Source organism: Amia ocellicauda, chromosome 19 (assembly GCF_036373705.1).
Source record: "Amia ocellicauda isolate fAmiCal2 chromosome 19, fAmiCal2.hap1, whole genome shotgun sequence".
Classification (NCBI taxonomy): Eukaryota; Metazoa; Chordata; class Actinopteri; order Amiiformes; family Amiidae; genus Amia; species Amia ocellicauda.
The window spans coordinates 17911842-17936573 of record NC_089868.1 but is presented as its reverse complement, the minus strand read 5'-3'; positions in this window follow the sequence as shown (position 1 = coordinate 17936573).

Below are 24732 nucleotides of genomic sequence, written 5' to 3'. Positions count from 1 at the left end.
GTGTAATCCATCCAATACATGATGCTTCTGGAATGGGTGATGTCTCATGACATTTGTTATGGTATATAACGTTATATTTAAACATTCATTATTTTGTATGTGAGTTCACCTTGAAAATATCTATTCAGCATGAGATCTAGAAGCCAAGGAATGTCAGGTTTCCATGTATTGTTCCATACCTGTGGTGTCTACAGGGAATCTTTTACACCCATTTGCTATTAATAAATGTGTCTGATGGTTTTGGAGATCTGTAACTACCTGTCTTATAAAATTGCAACTTTATAATTCTATTGGTGATTTAAATTTGAAACATATTTCAGTATTGCATTCACTTCAACAGTTTTCATTGCATATCAGCTTGCTACATCCTTTGTGCATTTGCATACCTGTTGAGGAGCAGTTTGTGATCTACAGAATTATTGATTGTCACGTTGACCTTGCAAATGTGACCTTGTCTCATTGGTTAAAAACACTCCTCTCCGCACTTTAACACTGTTAAAACAGTGCTATACAAAATAACCAGCATCCTTTTTTGTATGTTGCTGAGAGTTGACTTGAGAGTTGTTTCCCCCTACACACAACAAATGATAAGATGGAAATAACAACATCTATTTTGCTGCATTCACTTAGCTTTTTTTTTGTATAGTACTGGCGTTATGCTTTTGTCATTATGTTAAAGACAGTAATCAACTCAAGGCATAGCACGAGCTCTCATTCATTGGACATATTTGCATATTCCCAATTTCCATAAGAAAGCAAAAAAAGGAAATGCTTTTATTGCAGGAAAGAAAAGGGACTTGCAGAGCTTTGTGTTTATTTTGAAGAGCATTCATTATCAAAGTAATTGAACTGCTTGATTAGAGGGTTGAGCAATCAGCTGTGACCCGAGCTCCTTTCAGAACGGGTGTTTCACTTAAACAAACAGTACTAGATATTCCTGTCTGCCCAAATGTCCTTTGATGCCTTCTACCTTTTGACTCGGTTATTTAGCAAATACTGTCCTCGGCTTTATCTATTTGTGAATTCAATTTTCTTTTCAACAATTACAACGACAGAAAATTAGGAGGTGATTACTGAAGGTTATTGCTAAATCATTTCAAATGTTTTATCAGCAGTAACAAGCATCAGTATCTAAGTGAATTAGGCAATGGAAATGATTATGTGCATTCTTAATATGCACAGCATTGTATTTACTGCAGTGCTGGTATCTGAACTTGTTTATACTGCTGTAGATCTGCCGGCATGAATACCTCTCGCTCGATAGCAAAGGAGTTTAAATCCTTACAAATATCCAATGGACTCTGTTTGAACTAGTGACCCAGAGGTGATGGTTCTATTGGATTGCTCATGCTGTGTGACTCCCAGACACACAGAATGAAAATATTTTTTCCAATTTGAAGGCAATCTGGTACTCCGTGATAGAACTGATAGTGTCAATTCAGCGTCTGAGCCTTTTATTAATTTGGTTTTGTTCTTGACACATTTTCTTAGTAAATGCTATGTTATCTTTCACTTTCTGTGCAGTATGATCCATGTAGGGAAGCGACCAGTATTTTGTGTTGGTTAAAAACTGATATAAAGTGGTGATTCTTTAACCTGATAGTCTATATTTAACGCATATATATACAGATATATATAAATACATATACATATACACCGATCAGCCATAACATTATGACCACTGACAGGTGACGTGAATAACACTGATAATCTCGTTATCATGGCACCTGTCCATGGGTGGGATATATTAGACAGCAAGTGAACATTTTGTCCTCAAAGCAGGAAAAATGGGCAGCGTAAGGACTAGGCTAGACGACTGGGTCGGAGCATCTCCAAAACTGCAGCTCTTGTGGGGTGTTCCCGGTCTGCAGTGTTCAAAAGTGGTGCAAGGAACAAGGGTCATGGGTGGTCAAGGCTCATTGATGCACGTGGGGAGCGAAGGCTGGCCCGTGTGGTCAGATCCAACAGACGAGCTACTGTAGCTCAAATTGCTGAAAAAGTTCATACTGGTTCTGATAGAAAGGTGTCAAAACACACAGTGCATCGCAGTTTGTTGCGTATGGGGCTGCGTAGCTGCAGACCAGACAGGGTGCCCATGCTGACCCCTGACCACTGCCGAAAGCGCCTACAATGGGCACGTGAGCATCAGAACTGGACCACGGAGCAATGGAAGAAGGTGGCCTGGTCTGATGAATCATGAGTTCAAGGTGTTGACTTGGCCTCCAAAGTCCCCAGATCTCAATCCAATTGAGCATCTGTGGGATGTGCTGGACACACAAGTCCGATCCATGCAGGCTCCACCTCGCAACTTACAGGACTTAAAGGAACTGCTGCTAACTTGTTGGATTCCAGATACCACAGCACACCTTCAGAGGTCTAGAGGAGTCCATGCCTCGACGGGTCAGGGCTGTTTTGGTGGCAAAAGGGGGACCTACACAATATTAGGCAGGTGGTCATAATGTTATGGCTGATCGGTGTATAGATATATTGTGGTCAGTGTTGGGGTCGTTACAGATAAAACGTAATATATTAGTCGTTATTCGTTTCTTGAGAAAAAAGTAATAATATTAGTATTATATATTACCCGCTACATTCCTTCCTTTTCCAATGCAAAATAATGTGATTAATCTCCATTGTCTGGTAATGCGTGTTTTAAATGCGTGCCAAAAAAACTGTAACTTGAGCCATGGGTCAGTAGTGTAGAAAACTGCAAATGAATCCGGATGGACAATATTATCTTACATTCCCACACGTTTTATTAATTAGCAACTTCATTACAAAGGCTCAGCAATAACTGTCTTACAATTAAAACAGAAAATACAAATCAAGTGGAAGCACGGTAGAGATTGCTGTGCATTCGACAACACTGTACAATCAAATACATATTTCAATTTACTAGCTTGATTATAAACATTCGCAAAATTAACAGCACTTAATCATTTACTTTAACTGAAATAGCCTTTCAATATATATCAATGCAGGAATTAAAAGTGGCATGTCTAATCCATACCAGGAAATAAAAGAGCAGAAATCTTGGCAATGGTCACTGTTGTCTGTATTAAACTACATGAGCCTTGAATGAAAATGTTTTTGAATCTTGCCACACTGTTATGAATGAAGAAGGTGATTGGCCGCATCAAAAAGCTGACAAGTGCCTTCTGCAAGTAATTGGCTGTGTTAAAAAAATGATTGACAAGAATGTCCTGAAAAGTGATTCGCTACATACAAAAATGATTGACAGTTACGCCAATGCCAGTGTTTTGAATCGTGTGTGGGCATAGCTTGCCCAGAGAAGGAGTGAGGTTGTATTTGAAACCGCATACGACCCATACTATACGTACTACATACCAACATTTCAGTAATGTTTAAATGTTGTATGTAGTATGGGTGATATGTGATTTCGAATATAGTAAGAAATGGAAATTGGGCTTCAAGGCGTTCAAGACGGAAAACAGGAGACACTTCTTCACACAGAGAAGTGTCACAATCTGAACAAACTCCCCAGCGATGTGGTGAAGCTGAAAATTTGGGAACATTTAAAATCAGACTGGATAGGATCCTTGGATCACTCAGTTATTAATGGACACCAAATGAGCATGATGGGTCGAATGGCCTCCTCTCGTTTGTACACTTTCTTATGTTCTTATGTTCTTATGAATGTAATGAGAAACCTCTCATTTATTTGATATGGAAAGTAACTATAATATTATTACTTCGAATTAAAACTCTAATGCGTTAGTCATATTATTACAGTAGCACGTTACATTACTAACAAGTTCCCCCCAACTCTGATTGTGGTGTATGTGTTTTTTGCTAGAAATTAATAGATTAATAGCATTTGGAGATAACAAAAATAACTATTCAACAACCTTATTCTCTTGATAAAACAATGTTATAGAATATTCTTCTATTTTTTTCGATTTAGGTTTTAATTCTGTTATATTACTTTTTATATTGTAAGCTTCCAGACCTCAAACATGTACAGTAAGTGGGTTTGGCTTTAGCTCCAAGGATTTGCAGACCGACAAAGGTAGATTTCTCTTGATATGGACATATTTGAGGAACATAGTCGAGGGGACGGTCTTCTTGCTAGTGAAGAGGCGGCCCTGTGTAGTACTTGAGTTGTTGAGCAGTTGAAGTAAATGGAATTTAACTGCACTTCACATGAGAGAGAGACAGAGAGGGAGAGAGAGAAAATGATTTCTATTATTTGTGTCCTCCACAATTTTCTAATTTAAATTACAATACATATAGAAACACTGCAAACTAAGACATAGTTAATTCATGGAATTCTTTCCCATGGTGGAATTAATAATAAGGGAACAAAAATGGTGAACATATTAATTCCAACCATATTTATGGTCTATATGTAATAAACTTGAGTTCTTCTTCTTTTCTTTACACTAATTCTATTTCCATGTTTATCTTCTATGGGCACATACAAAAAATCAATAGAAGACCTCCAATAAAAAAATACAGTAATGAAAATAATTGCAGAGCATAAAAAGTATTGAACACAGCCATTATGTCCAATTAATCATGAACAGTCGCTAGCGTACATGTTCTATACTACGGGAAGTGATATATATGCACCCCATCTTATTCCACTATTGTCTCTGGGGGAAATAGTAGTTTTAAAATGGTTCACCTGTAGATGTGTAAGCTTTTTAAATTCAATAGGAATTAACATAAAGAGAATGCTTTCCCAGTTTGAGTCATGGTTTTGGAATAGTCAACCATTCTTTAGTATCGATTGTTGGACAGTTGCCAGAATTAATAAATCAGTTTAGTATATTGGAAATAAGTTTAAACAGATATATTTCACAAGTTCATATTAAACATCTGTGGGCTGGTTGTTTGGATGTATGTTGCATACCAAAATGTATTTATCTTAAAAATGTAAACCATTACTACCTAGTCAGCTTTTAATTCAATGGTTATACATTGAGACATTTGGGGTTTTATCTCTAACCATTGCATTATTTTCTGACATTTAACTCTTATTCCATTTACAAAATAACCACTCTATGTACCAACTACAATTTCTAATTGAAAAGTTTAATGGGATCACCTGCTGTTTTCCTTTGAATCAGCAACTGAATACCTCTGTGGAAAGTAATTGCTCATATTCACTCTCCTACTCACAAAAAGGGATCAAAACAAGCTATTTTAGTTTTTCATTGTGTCTTATTGGTCTAGGAGAAGAAAAACAAAACATGAAATACATAAAATTACATGTATATAAAGAATGTACAATCCTCTCAGTTAATGCATGGGTTGTGCTTGTTTTTCATGACCTCCCTACGGATGCTTTAGCATATTAATGACTTTATTTGAATAAAGTTTTATATTTAGACTTTTTGAAATAAAAGCAACATGTAAACAAGTAATTTGGTCATTCTGAATTTCCTGTTTCAATATACTAGAAGTTAATTCTTACTCACTCATGGTCCAGGGGAGAGACATTTTATAGGGAACATAAAATAGTTGAAGACTTGGAGATTACAAAACAATTAGGTCAAGTCATTACGGAAGCAAATGCTTTAAAAATTCTTTGAGTGAATATCACTTCACTTAATGAATCTTAAATCTTGATTACAATCTAGTCAAGGATTCCATTTTATCTGCATCCACAACGAGGCTTTGCAATTTTTTTCATACATTAATAATTCTCTGGAAAAAATAAAATACAATACAAATTCTAATCAGTGCACGATCTTCTCTCAACGGATTTCCTTTTGTGTTCCTGTGTTCTGCTTCATGGACTTAGTTTAATAGTTTTTGCTTGGTAACAGAACATCCTATTTCCCCTTTTATTGCTTTTGAATGTACAGAAGTAAACAGCAGTGATCTAGTAATTCTGTTTTATTACTCCTGCGCTGTTTATGTCACGGTCCTCGTTCCAAATGCTGAAAAGATAAATAAATAAATCACACAAGCCTAAAGAGAACCAAAGCCTATCATCACATCACCCCAGGCCTGCCAGGTTCAATGAGCGCTGGTAAATCAACAAAAAGAGCAAAAGCTACTACTGCTCACCTACCCTCTGTTTGTCCTCAGTGATACCCCTACCTGAGTGGCCATGTCTCCATTTCAAAAAGTCTTTAAGGGGTTGTTTGCCATAGTTTCCTTTCTTGTTCTGAGAAACATAGCTCCATTACAGCAGAAATCCCTCACAGGGAAAAATACAGTTGCACATCCCTTTAAGTGTTATACAGTAGCTGTAGAGCTTCAACTCAGTGTTGCTTATATGCCCAGAAGAAAACACCCGGGACCTTGGTAAATGGATAAGCTCCTTGTATTCTAATTAGGAAACTAATGCTTGAAAATTGGTTCTGCTCTGTATGGCACTCAGTGTTTGCATGTTTATTTACTGCTAAAGCATTTGCACATTTAAATTTTCAGCTAATTAGCGAATGATCTGTAGAGCAATTGTGGCCCAGGAAATTGTCACAATGTGGCGATCATAAACTGGAGCCTTTAACTTTAAGTCTTCCTGGTGGGTTACAATGAATCGAATAATTATCTTAATAAATGTATTCAAATTCTAAACCTAAGTTGGATTTACAGAAACATTCTTTTTCAGGAAGAAGAAGTTTTGTGCTTGAATTGCTACCTTCGGTGAGGTATAGGGTGGATAAGATATACGAATGTTTCAGGAGTGCAGACACCCCAGTAGGAGGTAAAACAGAGCTAATTTTGGCCTAGGCTTGCTAGAATGAGGGAACAGTGACCTCCCCCCTCCCCCCTCCTGCAAAGGTGATGTTTGGGGTGGAGGATGGATGCAAAACAACAGATGCTGAGCAGTTTGATTTCTGTCAGATACATGTGGATGGTAAGGGGGAAATCAGGTGTTAGGTGTCAACTGTAGCTTAACATAAACTTGGCCCCTAATTATTAGTATTATTCATTTCTTAGCAGACGCCCTTGTCCAGAGCGACTTCCAAATAAGAGCAATACAAAGTGCAATAATACAGTGCAATTCAAGGCATAATACATTTTACAAATTCCAATTTACACAAGTGTATATGAGATATACAGTTTACAATATATAAGGCCTTATGTCCTGGATTGTAAAAGCTAATGAGTGCAGACAAGGTGTTACAGTGAGGGAAAAAAGTATTTTATCCCCTGCTGATTTTGTACGTTTGCCCACTGACAAAGAAATGATCAGTCTATAATTTTAATGGTAGGTGTATTTTAACAGTGAGAGACAGAATAACAACAAAAAAATCCAGAAAAACGCATTTCAAAAAAGTTATACATTGTCATTTGTAGTCTTACAATACTATAAACAGTAAATAAATAGTTCAATAAATTTGTTAATGTACTGGTAATGGTAAGAAATTAGTTTCTACATACTTCCTTATTTACAGACTACTTTTGGTTCTGCCTGCACTCTCTGTGTCTTCATTCACACACAGAGAGCGTATCCTTGCGCTGACCACATCACAGCTGATGACCTGTGTAGTTCGACGAGATAGTTCCAAAAGAAACGTATTTAAAATATTGTATAGATTTGTAGAGAATGACTACAAATGACAAATGGCCAGGCTTTTAAGTAGTTAAAATATCATTAGCTGGCTCTTGAGAGTCAGCGATTTGCAACCATTTGCTTCCAGCAGTTAAACATTCAAATTCGAACTGAACAAACAGACTTAAAAAATGTATGCATGCATTCCTTTGAGTAACAAATCAGGATAAAATGCCAAAATTCCAAAGTATCCCTTTAAAGCCACTCCTGAACTCTACCACAGTAACAATCTTTACATCCCTAGAACCTCATTCGAACACAAACATATATGAATTCATAAGACACTTTATTGTTTAACCTAAATTCTAACCCTACACCTGACTCCAGCCCAGCCTCTCCATTAGCTCTACAAGATCTTGTAAAAAAAGAAATGAAAAATCCTAAACCAGACTTGACCATTGACTCCCTAACCCTGTACCCCTTGGCACTTTATCCTAATTTCGTTTTTCTATTTCAAGGCCAGATTAGGGCACCGGTCAATGGTGGGTATATTTGTTCTTGTACCTGTTTGATATGATTTAACTCTATAATTGTGTGTTTAAACATTGTGTTTGAACTGCATCGGTGGTCTCTGTGGAAGCCAAAGTGTCCATGTGAGCTTCATGGAGAGGTTTTTTTTCAATTACATTTTAGTATACTTAGCAAGTGATCAATAAAGCAATTGAGGCAGAAGGGTATTGTCACATTACAGCTGTCTTAGAGAGAAACCTCTTTGCTTTGGACTGCCTGGCTGGAAGACAGTTGCAAGGGAACACAAAATGAGTGCATGAGGGAATCTGAACGGCTCTGTCATGAACATGATGTTAATCGCCCATGTAGATTTTTAGATTAGTTGCTTTATTGATCTTTCACACATTAAAGAAAAATGAAATGTTATCTGTTTTTTTACATGAAACTTATAAGTGGGCAGAATGTTTATCTGGTAACCACATCCCAGGGGATATGTATTTAAGAAAATACCATACACATGATAGATATATTGTCACATGCTTTGATTTATCATAATTCACTGCCCTTTCCACAGATATGTAGCTATGTATTTAAGATTTAAGTGTAATTTGTGTTTGTTGTGTACATTTTCATTTTCCTTTACTGATCTGTTGTGCTTGTTAAATATGGTTGTTGTGAATCTCCTGAGGCCATGAGCACAGTGTTTTTTTGTTTTTTTAAATCTCATTGTTTAGAAAATAATTAGTCATTAAATTAAACCCAGGGGGAAAAAAACAACTAATGCTATATCTTAGCCATTTTACAATGACGTGCCTTTTGAGTTCACAATAGAGAATTCTAATAGAACCTAAAAAAACACACAATATTGTAACAGCTCTCATAATAATGTAAAAGGGAAAAAATAAAAAAGCCAATTAATGCACTGGGCTTTTAGCTTTCCACAGAGAATCACAGTGCAAGCCAGCCCACAGCTTGGTACAGTGGATTTATTTCACATTAGAGAGAATAATTGTACCATTACATATTCACATGATATTCATATTTTCTGTCTGCACCAGGTTCAACACTTCTTCATATAAGATGATTGATCACATGGAACAGTACACTTTACTACACTTGGATTTTAATTCTATATAAATATAAATGTAAAACAACAGAAATATTAAATCAGAAAATAATACATAACTGGTATACAGCATAAATCTGGCAATGCTGTATTCCAGCTGTGATCACTGACTGGCTTCCAGCGTTCAGGATAGAAATAGCTCATAAAAAAATAAATCGGAATGAATTGTACCATCTTCATTCTATATATTTCTGTATGCATACTTCTCCACCCTCGCCCCTAAGTGGTGGAATGACCCACCGAGGTCACGACTGCACTATCCCAGACTAGCTTTCATAGTCTGCTCAAGATATATATATGTATATAGATATACAAGAGATAGATATACACACATATATACAGTACGTGTGTGTGTTATTTTAATGCTTGTTGTTTGTTATAGACAATACTTCTCATTTAAGACTCCTTCTGTACTACTTATGCTCTGGAAAGAGGAACAGAAACCTTGTATTAAGGTGGGCAAAGAATGCCCACTAGGGGCTGCACAAGCAGAGGTACAGCACAGAGAGACTGATCAATACAATGAGAAAGAGGAGAGCGAGTGAGAGAGAGAGAGAGCGAGAGAGAGAGAGACAGTGAGAGCGAGGTGCAGACTGCTCAGCTCCCCATTGCAGCCCAGGCGAGCGGTGAGAGACGAGACAGTGAACGGAGAAGGGAGGAAGGGGCTGTGTCCCCCTGTCTGACTGCAACTGATATCCTCTGGCCAAATTCACTGGGAGCCTGGCAATCTGGTTTGTTTTTGAGAAGAAGCCAGAACCTTTGGGGGGGGGGGAAACGACAGAGGAAAATTCGCAGTATCATTTGACTGGTTTAAGGCTGACCCTGGGTAAGTTGGAATGGATGTCTTACAAATTACATATTTTGGTTTAAAAAATAATGCAGAACATATCCAAAAAGATCATGTTAATCTAAAGAGGCTTTGTGTTATCTAGATGCAGCTAAGCTGGATACATTGAGCAGATGCAATGTAAGCCCAAAACCTCAACTTACATGTTTCTTATCCTATAGAACAAGTCTGTTTGTCAGCCAGAGGTGTATTAGAGAGCTGTATCAAGATTTAGATGTGACAGAGCTAACATGGCTAGTGTTGTTTATAGCCTTCTACTTCTGTTTGTTGGGTCTTATACGTTTCAATTTAACTGAATACACACACACCTATATATAATATACAACTGTGTATTCTTACAGCTTAACAGATGCTTATATTGTAATAGGGCATATGATTATTTCTACTAGGTATTGCAGCTAATGTCGTAGTCTGAGAATGTAATTTTACAGAAAGTCCTGTTATATCAAACTTTTCATGTGTTAGGTAATAACTCAGAAAGTTCAAAGCAAGGTAAAATAATGACATTTTCTGAAAAAAAAAAAAAGAAATGTACAGGGCATGATGTACTAGCACTGTGAAAGTTATACTGGAAGGTATGAATATAGGTTTTAGCCAGGTCATAATAAATGCATGAAGAAATTGTGAAACTTGACAGAGAAGGCTCAGCTTTCTGTTCTTTATGAGGAGGTAATTAAATTATAATTCAGCACTGTTATTACAGATTAGTAATACTAAAACATTTTTTTCTTATCATTCATCTTATTGAAGACTGTCTATAGACTTATATCTTTATATTGTATGGCTATATATTATTAACTGACTGTAGAAGTTTAAATTATATCATATGGCCAATGCACTTTTTCTTTTGACTCTTTTTATGATGTGATTAAGATTAGTCAAATTTCACAACTTTTCTCAGGTTTCATGTAGAATATTTGATATATACTTATTTACAAACATTTTATACATCACATCAAGAAGACAACAATACATATTGATACACACACACCACAACTATTCAGATACATAGCGATTGCAGTATTTTGCTTTGGACTGGGTTTAATCATATCTTTGTCATATGTCAGGCAACATGTCTTTTTTGAGTAATAGATTATCATGCTAAAGTGCCATACTGTGAATGACGTTATTTTCATGCATAATTATGCATCCTAATTAGCTTTTCCCTTTCCATGAGCTCCTAGTTCCATTAACTCAGTCATTGGTATTGTCAATCCAGGAGTACACAATGGTAGTTTTGGCAGGAGACAAAATTGTTTATAAGATTACAAATATGAGTCATGAGAACTGGCTTATGGCAGATGCACAGCTTCTGTGTCTCAATTTTTACAAATCCAGTAAAAACATGACAAGTTTCTAATACAGAAGGAAGTACAAGGAAAGCCAATTTTTATGTCTTGTCTAAAACCTAAACTTGGCCATGTTGTATGAACAATTTTACCACTCGCCTACTTTTAAGAGCCAGAGTCAAGACAGGTTTATCTTCATACATATGTAATATTTTTTAATGTATAATTTTCAGAAACAATCTTTTCAGCACAACAGTTGGACTCACTCACTATTGTTCTGTGCTTGTATTTCTCTCATTTCCTCTCTGCAGTAATACTATTGGGTAGCAGGCACTTTTTTTATTGTGGCTCAGCATATTGTGGCTGAGAATATTTCTTAGTACCCTGCTGATTATCCAGTAAATTGATTTCACTGCTATGCTCATTAAACAAACACAGTTGAATTTAAAATACATATCAATTAATAATGATGTTGACATGTATTTTATATACTATTATGTATAATTGAGGATGGCATTCATACAAATAAAATAAAACTTCAAACATAAATTAAATGTATCCATTATATTTCACAGGTGTCTGATGAATAGATTAAACAAAGCAGTTTACATACTGTATAGTGATTATTTGTTTACTGTGACTAAACATTAATTAATGATATTGTGGTAAAATCAGCCAACTGCTTGTGGTATTTAAAAAAAAAATGTTATTTTGTATTTAGTTGTTAAGTGTGTGGTTATAAAACTGTGTCTCTCCATAAAGTACACATACAGGAGCAGGCTAACAGCAGATGCATCTTTATGGTAACATTTCTTAATAGTAACAATTCCTAGTAGTTTGTTTTGTAAAGTAATTTAATTTTTATTCATTACTTTCACTGTGAGGAAACATTTTCTCTGTAAATTATTAATATTTACCATAGTGCCAGTGGGTAGCCAAACAACTGGATTATGTTGGTCTTAGAGGTAATACATAATTTAATAAGGTTTCATTCCTGGGAATTATTTCTACTTCGGTAGGACATGAAAATTAGTTGAATAAAGTTTCTGTGTTGTTTCTGTCACCATATGTCATGTTTTGCATCCATAACAGAAAGTTTAATATTTGTGTAAAATGTGTCCACAGCAAACCATGTGTCTTTTGGATATCAGAAGATACATGACACTTGATTTAATTATTCAATTGTTTGTTTTTACCTAAAATGAAATGTTTCTTTTTGATTGAGTTGTTAAGCTGATTAGTTATTAATGTGGTAATATGTATGTATTGATGTGTTATAACAATGTAATTGTTATATGATCAATGTAAGGACTGGTAGGTGACCGATATTTTAGGAATGCTATATCTGAAACCTCTTCTGGTGCACCTAGAGAGAGTTTATACAGCGATAGTTCATGCAGTGGGATTGGCCGACCGATTCTAAAACACGGTCATACTCAAGGGCCCTGAAATGTTTAAAGTCTCTTGTCCATTTCCAGGAATATTCATCAATGTGAAATATTGTTTGTCCTATAAGTGAGGACACTACATACATTATATCTATCCATTGTTATCTCAAGGTTGTGTTGAGTAGCTTCTGGATTTAAACCTACCAAAGGTTCGTTCATGAATTCAGCTTTCCCAGTTTGTGCTCTTCATTGATCTCCTCACGCCATCGCCTTAGAGCTCTCCGTCACATTTGATTTCTGTCTCCCATGGGTTCCAGTCCACTACTCCCCTGGCCAAACAACGATCCATTCTTCTTGTTGTTTGCGCTGGACATTGCCAACTAAATGTTTTCACTCTTGCGGTGACATAACATATGTCATTTGCACTCTATCACACATGTTCATTTTTCTGTGTCTTCTATTTTTTCTGAGGAAACATCTTGCCATGCTTTCTTGAGTTGACTGTAGTATTTATGTCAGTTTGGGATTAAAGTCTAGATTTTGCATCCAAACATTACTACAGGTAGCACAGACTGGTCGAGAATAGATTTTTAAATATGCTGTCAAACAGGCACAGTGCTTTTAAACAGAGAAATACCAATAAACAACAAAGCTTAAAAATGGGGATACATAGCTAATGTTGTAGTCATGTGACAAAGCAAAGAGTTCATCACATACTTTAAAATGGTTTGTGTTAGTTTCTGTGCATTATTTAAATGACATAATTACCATAAACCTAGTCGTTTGTTCATCAATCTAAAGTTTTAAAGTCAAAGACATTTTAAGTTAAGGTAATAGTTAAGACTCTTAAATATCTACTAAACATTCAAATATCCTATCTTAATTACATGACTGGAAACAGTGTTTCCTTAATTAGTCATGATGAAGGATGATACTTGTCCCTTATATGAATGACTCCCTGTGCAAAGACATTGTGCCAAATGTAACAACTCCAGTTAATCTGTTTGAAGAATGATCGTTACTCTACTCCTTATATAATATATTGACATGTCATGCTGTGAGTACATATTTTCATTTAACTTCCAATATGTGCACCAAAATGTTTAGACCTTGAGTGCAGTTACCTTTGAGTCCAATTTACAAAATAATATTTTTTGTCAGGCATCACCAGCAGGGGGACCCTACATGCTTTAACCTAAACCCACTCGGATAGATTTATTATGTAGAAGTCAAGTGTGATAAATCAAAAACCTTTTCAGACAGCTGCATATAAACTAAAGGAAACTGGACTAGTGATACAGTTCCATAACATGCAAACTGAACTAGCTCTTTGATGGGCTGAGTTGAAGAGCATACCGTTTGTATCAAACAAAAAACTTGAGGTGTTGAACTGACATTGGGAAAAGGTAACTGCAGAGCAATGTTGTAGACCTTCTTACAGACCTCAAGGAAAGCTTGTTTTACACAAGACTGACACCTGAATTAAATACCATTAGATGAGAATGTCTCAGCAACAGATACTCTAGTGGTTTGAATCTCACAATTCAAGACAAATTAAAACTTAGCTCATGGCTCGTCTAACAGTGCTGAGCTGTGAAAAAGAGCAATCAATGGAGAGAAAAAAGGCATTCACTCACTAAAGGAAGTAAAATGACTGAAAAAGCACTAGTTATAAACTGTCATGTGACGCAATCCATTTATCTTGTCAGCTTCACTTGAACTATATGGGCGATTGATTGGGCAATAAACCTGAGGGAAATAGGTAACGATGTATTAATCAACAACTGTAATTTAAAATGATGTGTTACGTTCCGTGGCTCCAGACTAAAACTTCACAAATTAAGCAGAGTGAATGACTGTGTACATTCCGTAGCTTCAATAAAAACATAATTGAAGGAAATGGACCAACAATTTGACAGCAGAGAAATGTCTCACATAATGATTTGGCTTTGGGTGTTCAGGAAGACTGCAGGGTAGCTGATTGGGCGGAGGAGCTGTCTTCATAAGAAATTAATTATATCCATACAGTTATGTTTGCAATATAAAATGCATGCAAAGCAATGCTACATCAATAGATCTAGAAACTTGTCCCACAGGAGAATAAGAGTAGATGACACTTTTGGAGGAATATTTTATTGTAAGGATGTTTTTTTTTTTTTTTTTTTTTTTTTTTTACTTTTCCTTATTGTTTTCCCCCATGAGCAAACCGATTCCTCTTACCAACAAGGTTGTTCAAGATATCACAAATGAACTGACAGTGAAAAAGCTGTAGATTGTCTAATTGAACTTACCTTGGGGGGGAATGGAATAACATGATCGAAAAAAAACCCTGCCTTTTTTTACCCTGCTTCTTTCCCTCGCTTGATTTGTACGTGCAAGGATTATTGTCTCACATTAAATATATTGTTCTGCTTCCATTGTGTTTTACATAACCTGAAAGATATGAACTCATTAGTCTCCTCCTTAGAAGAGAGATTTGCACACATATATGCTGAGACAGGCGGTTGCAACCTTTTTTTCCTGTTGCATATCATTTTCAGTAATATATATTTTTTTCCCTCAGTATTAATCTTTACTGAACTGTCTGATTATAATGGCTGAGATTTGAACCATGTGCCTTAATTAAGATCATCAGACAATCACTCTCAGCTTGTGACCTACATTTTAATAAGTGCTAGGACTTATTTCTGCTTTCAGAAAGATTATCCTAAAAGTACACTTGTAACTCTCTACTTTTTCACATATTCTGTCTGCATTGTTCGACTGGGTCTGCCTGCTGAGCATCTGAGGATATGTTCCTGGGAGATTACACCGATTACATGAAAGTGAAAGGAAGCAAAGAAAAGAGAAGCATTTGGATCTTGATGATGTTTTTGATGTTGCATTCTTTATTTGTAGACCCTCAATTGCCTTTAAGACAGGAAGACAAATACAACCAACCCCCATGAACTATGGAGGGTGATGATGTCATTCACATGCTTAATTTGACCTTTCCTGGCATCCCCCAACTTTGCTAGGCACATGTAGTTCTTTGTTCTTTATTTTAAGTGCTTGCTGACTGTGGTGACTGTTTAGCTAAAATACTTTGTGTTTGTTTGCTACTCAATATTGTACTTAGCTGTATCCTTTGTACCATGATAAACATGCATGTGAATAGCCTACAGTACTTACAGTACAGGACACACAAAATGTGGACACTTCCTTTTGCAGGTGATACTGTTGCGTCTGCACTATCTTCTGTTGCCCAAGTGCCCTTTTTTCATATGCGCCCTCAAGGCAACTTCTAAAGGTCTTTATTTCCACGTGTCCTTCAGGATGTGCTAAACCACTGCACTTCTAAATGCCACATAAAAACACAGAGGCATGACACCGCTGTGTGCTGTACCAGCTTTTGCTGCTAAGGTGAAGAAGGAGACAGATTAAAGTTACCTGAAACTCACCCCCCAAGCCCCAAGGCGGCAGAGAAACATGTTAATAGATAAAGAGATGTCTACAGGGAGATAAGTCTGCAAAAGTGGAAGTGTTTACTGAGCGTTTGTACCCTTCTGTGCTTATCTCTACAGCGGTACATCATGCCGCTCAATAGCAGCCCTGCACTCTCTCATGAGGCTCAATCTAGAATGCTTGTCTTCTCATCAGGTAATCAGATGGATTGGCCCGCAGTGTTCTAGATTCTAGGCTGTCAGCAGATTTGTATGCATACAATTTAAATAATCCTGGGCTCCTGCAATCTTGAGTATTCAGTTTGATCTCTCTTTCTTTGTTGCTCTCATTAGACTGCTTTGCTAAGCACTAGCACTGACATTAGAATGTTATATAGTCGAAATAAGAGGGGAGGGGAGCTGTTGGCTGTTGACTGACTTAAAATAAGAAAATTAGCTGCTCCAGTGAAGATTTAGTTTTCCTGCAATTATAAATCCAAATATCATTAACTAGATTTTCCTTTACTTGACTGAACAATTTTCATATCCATTACTGTTGATAATGGAACTTTTTAATGGTGCTCTCTCTGACCATACAAAATAAGTGTTGGAGTAATTTCTTTCATGACATACTTTGTGAGTGATGAGTTACAGGACTTGTTTAATTGTTGGAAGAAAGTCTTGTGAGCTGCATTAACATGCTTGGCAGGCACATTTCACATTCTTGCTCAGTGTGGGCTTTTAGCTCATGCACCTCAACTGCTCTGTGCTCTGAACGCCGCTAAAGTAGAAAGCGCGGTTTCCGAAATCATCCTGGGAAGTTTGTAGCGCACTCTCTCTGCATTCTCTCCCTTGCTTGCCTTTTCAGTGGATTCCAGAAATGATTTATAGCATTGAGAGTCAGGACTCGGAGTAGGTTTTCAGTACCTTCATCCATGAGCCTCAGAGCTTTCTGACACAGGGAAGCGTTATGCTGGTGGATGCAGGGGATCACAATTCATTCTGGTGTTCTTGGTGACCTTCAACTAAACAAAACAAAACACACACACACAACCTCCAGCCTAGTTAATTACTGGAAGAGAGATTCTTGTACCAATGCTACAGTGTCTTGTTATTTTTCAGATGTTAGCCTCTTATAATTATTTTTTTAAATGGGAGCACATTTTAGATGTAAATACAAAATTTATTTATCAGAATTTTTGTATCACCAGTTAATCTGTCATAGTCAATATACAAACAAGAAAGGGAGAGATTATTCAAGAGATTATCTCTGCTTTAATGGAAACTATGGGGCGTGTTTCACTTCAGGGCAGTAGTGTTCTAGATGCTGGTCTGAAAGCATTTGAGCAGATTAATAATCTATTTAATAGTTACCTACAGTATATACACAGCATTTGAGACTGTTACATAAATCCAATCCTTAATTCATGAGGTATTATGTTTTTGGCAACCAAGAGAACAAATGTTCATATTCTCTCCTACATTTTATTCAGTGCCTTTTATTAAATGTATAGATTTGACTTCCGTCTAGTAATCCTTAATTCAGAAACAACCTGCTTTTGTAGAGTGATCATTGACAGAGAACCCTTTCCAACCCTTCAAACAATCCAATCCAAATGTGTGACAAGCTTCATGAGTCCTTTCAACAGCTGTTACAGATAAAGAAAAAAACATAAGAACATAAGAAAGTTTACAAACGATAGTTTACATGCTTGTTTGGTGTCCATTAATAACTAAGTGATCCAAGTATCCTATCCAGTCTATTTTTGAATGTTCCCAAATTGTCTCTTCAGCCACATCGCTGGGGAGTTTGTTCCAGATTGTGACACCTCTCTGTGTGAAGAAATGTCTCCTGTTTTCTGTCTTGAATGCCTTGAAGCCCAATTTCCATTTGTGTCCCCGGGTGCGTGTGTTCCTGCTGATCTTGAAAAGCTTCTCTGGTTTGATGTGGTTGATGCCTTTCATGATGTTGAAGACTTGAATCAAGTCCCCACGTAGTCTCCTCTGTTCCAGGGTAAGAAGGTTCAGGTCCTCAGTCTCTCAGTAGGACATTCCCTTCAGACCTGGAATAAGTCTGGTTGCTCTCCTCTGAACTGCCTCTAGAGCAGCGATATCTTTTTGAAGTGTGGAGCCCAGAACTATCCACAGTATCCAGATGAGATCTAACTGGTGCATTGTACAGTCTGAACATCACTGCCCTTGTTCTCAACTCTACACTTTTGACAATATACCCTAAAATCCTGTTTGCCTTACATTGTTTGGATGGAGAAAGTGAGGAGTCCACATAGACTCCTACGTCTTTCTCATGCGTTACTTCATCTAGTTCTATTCCTCCCATAGTGTAAAAAAATAAATAAAAGAAATAGGTTCTGTGTCCCCTGCAGTACTTGGCATCCCCAATGCCAAAACAATTGAAATGAGCATTACATTATTTCAGGGCTGTGAATTGCTTGATACAATTTATTTTCTTATAGCTGCTGGGCAGTAGAAGTAATTACAACCGTGCTGATTAATTTTGCCCAGTAATTAAACAAACATCATTGATTTTAGAGTTAGGAGTCCTGACAGCCACACCTCCCTTCCGACTATTATTACCACCATCCTCCCCGTTGTCATCCCTCGGATCCCCTAAAGCTGTAGGGCAATCAGATAAACATCATTTGTGAAATGAACAGCATTCAATTTGTGTTAGACAGGAGTCAGACACAGTAATATTTCATGGTTTGGCATTGTAGTTTTTTTTCCCTAATTGATTGCTGAATCAATAGAGTATATTCCTCTTCTATTGGATGTAGTGTACCATGAAGTAGTATTTGCTGTGGAGAAAGCCAACAAATCAGTCTTCATATCTCTATGGTCCCATTTTTGGGGTGTTTCTGGTCCCGGCTATATACTGAGATCAACCCATCTGTGTGAGCAGATGGAGGCGGCACTACACAGCCCTGCACTGCTGCCAGTTTTTGGAATTTGCTTTTGAAGAGGAAATACTTGAATAAAATGTAATAATCCATGTCCCCCACTTGTATTTGGAAGCTTAACTCATCGATAAACCCTTTATTTCATGAGTCATAAATCCGGTCATTATGGTTTTACCACAGACTTGTCTTCTATGATGAGTTCTCAAATGATTACAGTCATTAAGAATTTAGTCTGCACTATCAATTAGGAAATGTTTGGTTAAAGCATTTCTAACAGTGAATTTATGTATTTTTCCTAATTATTCTGGAAGACCGTGCTTCACTTTCCTGCTGCCTTTGGAATCTGCCTTTAAAGACCAGATCTTAGAGTCAAAATGTGTTTTTAGGTTCATTTAGATAGCTGTGTGTGTCCTTTTCTCTAAAACAGCTTCTCTTGTGGCTTCTAGGGAGTGTTGCAGGATTTGTGGACTCACTGGATTTAAATGCATTAGGTTTTCTAGTCGTCTTTGAGAGCCTGTCCTGAAATGCACCACTGAAAGTAATATTCTGGGGCAGGCGAGGAAGATACAATTTTGCTTGCTGCATACCACTATTAAAATAAAGACTGGTTCAGTAGCTGGGAAGCACTTTAGGAGAGGGTGAACAGACAGAAGAGTCACACTTAGATTATTATCAGTAATCAATTATCCACTCAATACTGCTAGAAGTTCTACACTACTAAGAAAAACAATGGGTAAGGATAACAGATATTTGGGTACTATTTTTAGTGGTCTCCAAAGGAACTTCAATTACCTTTTGGAAGGAAAATTCTGAAAATACTTATGACAGAAGAGGGTGCCTTTCTGATCAAATGATATGTGAAGCAAGGGGAAGCTGGCCAGTTGGATTTGTGTCCCCTCTGTGAAAAATAGGACTGAAGGAATTCTGTGAACATCAGTTTATTTTACACTAATGCATTGAAAGGTCATTCAAATTGGAAGAAATTGGCAATAAAGGAATAAAACTGCAGCTGGATTAAACTGCATCAATACAGATGTTTCTGGTGCCTGTCTAATAGATGGGTGGCAGTGCAAGGAATCTGCTTGTATTTAGTCATACTAAATAACTCTTGTTAAGCGAGTTCAACCACTTAACCCATTTAAAACCAAAATCGACTCTGAGATTTAAGCTGAGTTCATGTCTCCTGTCAAAACTATTCCTAGAAGACTAGCACCGGCATATAAACTGACCTATTCTGTGGCAAGCATTCGTGACACTCACTCAATGGCGAAGATCTGTGTAGAGATTGCTGTGCGTGCACCACGTATCCTTTACACAATTTGTGCAGGATGAGGAATGTGCAACAGCACTCTAAAAGCAGGGTTATTGACTACGCAGGTCTAGGCCACACTTGCCTGAATAGCTTGAATCTGATTAGCATTTAAAAACCAAGCAAGCACCAACAACTCCACACTGCAGAAATATATTTCATTATTTGAAAGGTCTTTACCAGTTCAGAAATACAGTAGAGCTTTTCTTCCCCTAGAGTGTGTTACGAACATCTTGCACATCCAGATAATGGAAAGGATGCTATATGCCGCACCTGGCTTCTATCAGCTCAGTTTTGAAAACGAACTGACGGCGTATTTGTTCATCCCAAACAAAGATTTGAAATTACAAATGCATGGAAATGAAACTGTAAAGCTGCAGAGAAGTGCTGTGCAATTAGCACAATTATATTCTTTATGTATCTGTAAAACCTGACCATTCATTTAGCAGTTTCCACATGACTTCATTCCCCCCATTGCAGTCTACGCTCACTTCATGTGTATTAAATATGTGTAGTGTGGCAAGATAAAATGTTTGTGAAGGTATGACATCGCTGACTTACCAGTTCATCTGTGGGATTGGCACAGATGTCATTAATCAATGTTTGTCCATTTGTTACATTTTACATTTAATCCTGAAATGTTAACAGCATGCAGTCATATTATCCAGTTTTGTCTTGAATAAGTTAGAGCTTTAAATGCATGGTTTATTGGCAATGAAAGACTCAGAAATCAATTATAACATAAATAATCTCAGAAACATTAAATAAATACCGCACTCAAGTGAAATCTGTCTTTATAGATAATTAAATAGTGTTACATTGCATTTTGCACTGTTTTTAGCATTGGTAACATTGACAACTGAAAAATAAAATCATTATTAGTTTATTATTATTGATTTCCATTTGTTTACAATCATACTTTGTAAAAATAAATACTTACCTAAACAAATAAATACATAAAAGTGATACAATCTGAGCACCTATGTACTTTTTAACAAAGTGGATGTACCTATGTTTTATTAATATCATAGACAAAGAGTTTAGATAATAATAATAAATTATATATTTCCTTAAATGGTGTACCACTGGGGTTGATCCTCTTAATGTTATTTTTATATGGCTATTCTCAAATGGATTTTTTATGTGATTTACTCTACTCTATTTAAAGACCAAACAGTAAACATGTATAAATTATCTTCCTGTTCCCTTCAGCAGAACTGTTCTAATCCAACTATTTTCATTATAATATTTCAAAAAGATTGCTGGTAAAATACTATTACAGACGATGGTGCAGAAAACCATACTACTGATTAGATAAATGTTTTAAGAAAATATTTTAAGGAAATACTTGAATCTTATTGAACTAGCCAAGCTTGAAATTGGGTTGATTCATTCATCCAGGAGACGTGCAGAATAGCACACACATAGAGTATAGCCCGCTCTCTCTGTGTAATATTGTAATGAAGAAGAGACTCAGAAATTCGGGTCTTCTCCGGTAAGAAGCGTTTTGGAAAAGGTCAGTAGTTTTCAAAATGGTCTTTATTACTTATTATGTCACTTGTGCTGGCTGATAACTTGTGTCATTAAAACCATAATACATCAGCAAGGAGAAGCAGCAAGCTACAGATACTGACCTCAATTAAAAAGAAGGAAAGCTGCAATGGATAGTTTACTGTGACACAGTGACACAGAAATTATTTCAATTTTCAAATCCCTGTTCTTCTGATTTATAACACCCCCGCCTTCTTTCTTCATTATTTTATTTATGTATTCTTAATTCAGACTCAGATATGCTTCACACTGAACATACATAGAGTAAGATGACAAAAACTTGGAAACACACATTTGAAGGGGTGTTGGGCCACCACATACAGCGGGTACAACCTGTATGTAACTCAATAAACTCACGCCTGGTTGAGGAAGATGGAAAACGCTTTCTCAGGCGTCGTTCCAGAATATCCCATAAATGCTTGATGCATTTCTGGTGACTGAGAAGGCCTTGACATATGGATAACATCAGTGTCATGCTCATCAAACCACTGGGTGACCACACGTGCTCTGTGGATGGGAGCATTGTCATCCTGCAAGACACCCCTCCCGGCAGGAAATACATTTTGCAACATGTGATGTAGATAGTAGCGGCCCATCATTATGGCTAATAAACAACACAAAATATATTTTACATTGAAAAGTTTATTAATATGTTTTAGTTTTTAATAGGACATGACAATGTTAAATATACTACACTTGGTAAAAGCCATTACGCATAACTGTAAAGAAAAAATATGCCGTATGGTATGGTGTATGGTAAGCCACTGAGGTCATAAGGTAAAGGTTAGAACAATCAACAATATCTCTGTTAAGTTTACGGGGTATTCTAACCATAACCCTAGACCAAAATGTAACCCTAATTTGATTTTTTTATCGTGAACATTTTCAGAGACATTTAAATCTCCAGTTAATCCATATATGCCATTACATTTGCCCAAGACATAGATAATATTTAGACTCTTTATGCCGAACTGTGATCCTGCATTACAGTGCAGAAAGGTGAGGCTTTTCATTTATTACATCACTACCTGCCCCTAAATTAAGCCTATCATTGTCAACTTTTCAGATTTTGGATGTGCCAAGGAATTTTGAAAAAGATACGTGAGAAATTTGATCTGCTACATAAATGAATTAACTAATATTTACACACAGTATATTGAGACAAGCGCAACTTTCTGTCTGAAAGTTTGTTATAAAGTTTATAATTGGGTGTTATTCTAAAATCTGTTGAGACTACAGACAAATTACCAGAAGACAGATGTTTTACTATGTGTATGTGTATGTAATATGGTGCAGACTGGTCTTAATGAGTGCTGAAATCCTTTTGATTGATGGCGAGAGGATTACTGGGCCATTTCCCCTACAGCATAGTTTATAGTGCAGCAACTGAAGTTCATCCCGGCAGTACCATCCATTTAATCCCAAAAGTGTTCTATGGAATATAGGTCAGAAATCTGGGCATTCCATGGAAATGTATGTGTGCCGTGCGTGAGTCAACATGTCATGCTCACAGCTTTGTGACATGGTTTATAATCATCATGCTGCTAAAGTTACAGGACCTTATTGATATTCCATCACCTGCTTACAGTGAATTGTCACACCATTACAATACGTCAACAGGATGCCTACCTACCTACCCCATTATTAGAATAAACAAAAAGCCAGCAACCCAGTCATAGTCAAAACTGAGATGATTTCCTGAGTATAAATACAGCACTAACCCTCATGGAAATAAATGTTTCTTGGAATATGTAACCATCTCTTGAAGAGGCCAATAAACTTAATTCTAGAGATTTCAAACTTTTTTAAAGCCTTTAACCTAAACTATACCGAGCACAACCACGTACCTTAAGTTTAAAGACTGACATAGCCTTGAAGTTCTTGTTTAACACTCAATGTCCTGCCCATGTATGTGAATTATAAACAAGATTAAGATTTAAATAATCTCAAACACAGCATTCCTGTCAGAAATACCCTGTTATTGTTGTTATTGTGTAATACATTGTCTAGTTCACAAACGATTCATAACTATAGCTTTCAGACTTTTGTTTGAGATTGGGCTCGGCTACGGTTTGATTTAGAATTCCCCTTCATCTTGGACTTCCATTAGTGTGAGGTTTAAATATATATACACCGATCAGCCATAACATTATGACCACCTGCCTAATATTGTGTAGGTCCCCCTTTTGCCACCAAAACAGCCCTGACCCGTTGAGGCATGGACTCCTCTAGACCTCTGAAGGTGTGCTGTGGTATCTGGCACCAAGACGTTAGCAGCAGATCCTTTAAGTCCTGTAAGTTGCGAGGTGGAGCCTCCATGGATCGGACTTGTGTGTCCAGCACATCCCACAGATGCTCAATTGGATTGAGATCTGGGGAATTTGGAGGCCAAGTCAACACCTTGAACTCATGATTCATCAGACCAGGCCACCTTCTTCCATTGCTCCGTGGTCCAGTTCTGATGCTCACGTGCCCATTGTAGGCGCTTTCGGCAGTGGACAGGGGTCAGCATGGGCACCCTGACTGGTCTGCAGCTACGCAGCCCCATACGCAACAAACTGCGATGCACTGTGTGTTCTGACACCTTTCTATCAGAACCAGCATGAACTTTTTCAGCAATTTGAGCTACAGTAGCTCGTCTGTTGGATCTGACCACACGGGCCAGCCTTCGCTCCCCACGTACATCAATGAGCCTTGGCTGCCCATGACCCTGTCGCCGGTTCACCGCTATTCCTTCCTTGGACCACTTTTGATAGGTACTGACCACTGCAGACCGGGAACACCCCACAAGAGCTGCAGTTTTGGAGATGCTCTGACCCAGTCGTCTAGCCATCATAATTTGGCCCTTGTCAAAGTCGCTCAGATCCTTACGCTTGCCCATTTTTCCTGCTTCTAACA